The following is a 4,465-nucleotide window of genomic DNA, read 5'->3' as shown; positions in this document are numbered from 1 at the left end:
AGATATAGATATAGATATAGATATTTGTAACAGGAGATTACAAATATATAATATAAATAGATAGATAGAGAAAAAGAAGTCCCTTCATACATACACATAACTCCAAATTTATAACTTTAACCCACACTTCCAGATCTACATGTTCAATTACTTACTTGACATAACATATTAATGTCACTAGCATCTCAAAATTAACATTTCTAAAACTTAACTCTTATATTTTTCCCAAAACCCTATCTGCTCTAATCTTCCATTTCTTCGATAAAAGATACTATCACACTCTCCTCATTGGTTCTAGCCACAAATCTAAGCCCATCTCTCTTTTACCTCCACTTTCAATATATTACTACGACCTACTGATATATCCTCAAAACACCCTGAATCCATCTATTACTCTCTACTGACTGCCATCGTCCTTTCTTGCTTGGACGAATGCCATAATCTCCTAGCAATGGCTCGTCTTTTTCCACTCTTATGCAAATCCTATCCAATGCCCACATTGAACCCAATGTAGTCCTCTTTTACAGACGCTGATAAAACGGTGTCATTTTCCTGATTAAAATTCTTCTATGACCTCCCATTGCACGAAAATAAGACCCAAACAATTTAGTCCATTCATGTCACCCTCTTCAATCTCATACCATGCTAGTCTTCCATGTATTCTAGTCCCAACTGTATTCTATGCACCATGGCCATCTTTTAGTTTTTGAACATATTGGTCTTCTAAAGCTAAAAGGCCTTTTCCATGCTGTTCCTTCTACCCTCCTTCACACACACAAACTGCACAAACTTCTCGTCTAATAACTATTCTTCCCTCAGATAGTCTTTTTCTGATTGTCACAACTGAAGAAGAGATCCCTGTAGTTTCCTTATTGCATTTTATTTTCCTTCATAGTACTTACCAAAATCTGTAATTTAACATTTTACTTTGACTTTAAAAGTAAGTTATAAATTTATAATTGCTAAATCTGTTACCCCGGTTTGCTGGCTATTAAAATTGGGTATAAATTGAAGTATTTGTTAATTTAATGACCTATGTGTATAAATTCTTTAGCTATGTTCTTGAACTCCATCTCCCTCTGGAGCTACCACTGTAAGAAAACACATACACAAGATGTAGAAGTCATTCTACAACCTTGAGAAACTTATTTAGTTCACATAACTAAGAGATTCCAACATTTTCAACCAATGAAATTCAGTCCTTGATAAAAAATTATTTAATTTTTATAAAAAATTGATGCAATAAAAGGAAATATAAGTTCAAGTTTATCCAATTTCAGGTTTCACTATCATTATTAACTGAGAAATCTCTAATTCAACTAAATCTATTTTATTTTAATAGGTTATTACCAATAAAAGTTAAGTGTGCTGTTGAGTCAGCTCCAACTCGTAGCGACACTGTAGAGGGTTTTCTAGGAGTAGCTGGTAAGCTTGAACTGCCAACCTTGAAGTTCAAACAGCTTTACAGTCCAGCACATTAACCCACAGCGACACACCAGGAGTCTTGGTATTTTGTTCTGTTGTGCGTAGGATTGCTATGAGTTGGAATCAACTTGATGGCACCTAACAACTGTGGGTTAATGTGTTAATGTGTTGTTGTTGTTGTTGTTAAGCACTGTAGAGTCAATTCTGACCCAAAGATACCCTGTATAGGGTTTCCAAGGAGCAGCTGGTGAGCTTGAACTGCTGATCTTGCAGTTCAAACGACTTTGCAGTCTGACACATTAGCCAACAGCGCCAAACCAGGATGTGCTGGACTACAAAGTCACTTTGAACCACAAGGTCGGCAGTTCAAGCTCAGAAACCCTATATAGGTCTGCTATGAGTTTGAACAGACTCAATGGCACTAACAACAACATACCAATAAAATATCTATATGCATTTATGGATCTCTGTTTTATCCTTGATTCTAATTTATTAAAATGTATCAGTTGGGCTATGTAAATTATTTTATAGGAAATAATATTAGTAACATTCTGTCTTTAACATTTCAAATAGGAAATCCCCATTAGTGTAATAAATAATGTATCTGTGGCAGGGAATTGGCAAACCATCTTAATCAGAAAACTTCCTGGCTGACAATCACACAAAACTGAGACCACAAAGCATATCTTACATGTTTCAGCACTTGGATTTTCCTAAATACTGACTTTTAAGTTCTTTCTGAACAACTTGACTAAGATCAAAACGTGCTAATTTCATCATTCCTGGCCAACACCATAAAAGAATCTTATGAAAGCATATGGATACATTTACTAACTTAGAAACAACAAAAAGTTTCATGGCTTTATTAAAAAGAATCAATAAGATAAAAGATTTTCCTCATTTACAAAATAAAGAGATTGAACTAGATGACAGCTATCTTTAATCTCTAAATATTATAATTTTTCCTCTTGGAGTCCTGGTGTGGTGCTGTGGGTTTATGTACTGGACTGCAAAGTCGGTTTGAAATGCAAGGTCAACAGTTCAAGCTTACCAGCCACTCTCTGGAAACCCTATACAGGGTTACTAGGGGTCAGAACCAACTCAACAGCATTTAACAACAACACAACATAAATAAATATTAAATATCTTCCTCTTCTCATAATGAAAGTACATCTTTCCCTCTTCTCCAAGGAAAGGTAATACTACAATTTATTTATGTTCTTTAACATAACTGTAATTTTACTTTATATTTATTATTATGGTTTATACTGAATTGGAGTCCTGGTGTGGCTCTGTAGGATAAACATTGGACTGCTAACCAAAAGGTCAGCAGTTCAAACCCACCAGCCCTTCTTCATAAACCCTGTACCGGAACAGTGTAAGTCACAACTGACATGACAGCACTTAACAACAACATATTGGCCTGGTAAACGAAAGAATGTGAACTTTCTTGCCTCTCTGGGAAATGGATAGCTACATGTTCTCAGTTGAACAACAGCCACTTTGGTGAACTGGGCAACCTCTCCATTCTTGTTTTCTATATTCTCTTCTTCTACCCCTCCACCCAACCACACATACACCACCAGCATGTTCATTATGGACATGTCGTTGTTAAGTACCGTTCAGTTCGTTCTGACTCATAGCGACTCTGTACAGGGTTTCCAAAATGGGTGGGTTTGAATGGCCAACCTTGTCATTAGAAGTCCAATGCTTATCCTAAAGCACCACACCAGTACACCATTAATAACCATTTCATATTTATAGAGAAGGTCTGAGCTGTGCAAACGGTTTTCACTTGACTTCTAAAGCTAAAATTGATGGTTTGAACCTACCTAGTGTCTTCAGAAGTAAAGCTTGGTGATGTGCTCCCATAAAAATTACAGTGAAGAAAACTCCATGGAGTTTTCATTAAGCAGCGCCTGACTGCTCACTGGATCCACCCAGGCAGTGGTCAAGTTTATAGAAAAACTTCTTTTTTAAAAAAATATAAAATGAAAAGAGCTACTGGCAGTAACCTAACATTTACTCAGGAAAAGTAAGTAGTTGATAAAAATTTGTCTTTTTCTGGAAAAGTAAAAAGAAAAAAAAAAAAAAAGATACTAAATTAGTATCTCATCAGAGGCAAAGATGTCAAAAACAAAACGTTTCTAGCACTGTGGGATGTGGTTTTGTGTTTTCTAAAATTCCAGAGAAACACACTGGACTTGTGATCTGTTGCACAATGCAAATTCACTGTTACCTTTAAATTACGAAACTGACACATTGGCCATACTCACGTTGTTTTGTTGTTAAACTTCCTGTCCGTTTACTCAGAATTTTCCATTTTCTATAAAAATGTATCACAGCATGTAGGGCATTATGACTTTACTTTCTTTTGGAAAATAAATGAAGGGATAATGATTTATTTAAAATTTGATATTGTAAGTTCTTGGAGAAGTACCAGTGTTTAACAAAATTTCTTCAATGAAAAATGTGAAGTCGGATGCCTTCAAACATTACTCAGGTTAAGAAATGTGTGTTTAGGATATTCTTGCCAGTTTCTTTTTGTGGTTGAAGTTTATGATATGCTGTGATGTATTTACAAAAAAAAAAAAAACCAGTGGCACTATATAAATTAAGCATGCTTGTCATTAGAAAATAGAGCTGGCATGCCTGGGGAAAACTCCTTTGACAGCAGTAGCAATAGTAATTTGTAAGCAAGTGTAGCAATAAATAAAGGCTTTACATTCTGGTAAAAAGAACCAGACACTAATTTTGCTAAAAGAAGGGTTCGTTAGTCGTGATCAGAGAAGTTGACACAAGAGATATTGGCCATGGTATCAGGAGGGACCAGTCCCTGAAGAACAACCTTCTTGGTAACAGTGGAGGGTCAGTGAAATGGACTAAGATGGTCTGACACAGAGTCTAGTACAGTGGACTCCAGTACAGCAATGATTGTGAGGATGGCGCAGGACCAGACAGTGTTTCCTCCTGTTGGGCATAGGCCACGATAAGCCGGGACCAACTGGTTGGCGTCTAAGAAGAAGAGTGTTCTCTGCCA

This window comes from Chrysochloris asiatica, unplaced genomic scaffold (genome assembly GCF_000296735.1).
Source record: "Chrysochloris asiatica unplaced genomic scaffold, ChrAsi1.0 scaffold00011, whole genome shotgun sequence".
NCBI classification, from domain to species: Eukaryota; Metazoa; Chordata; class Mammalia; order Afrosoricida; family Chrysochloridae; genus Chrysochloris; species Chrysochloris asiatica.
The sequence above is the reverse complement of the archived record's forward strand: the minus strand, read 5'-3'. Positions refer to the sequence as shown.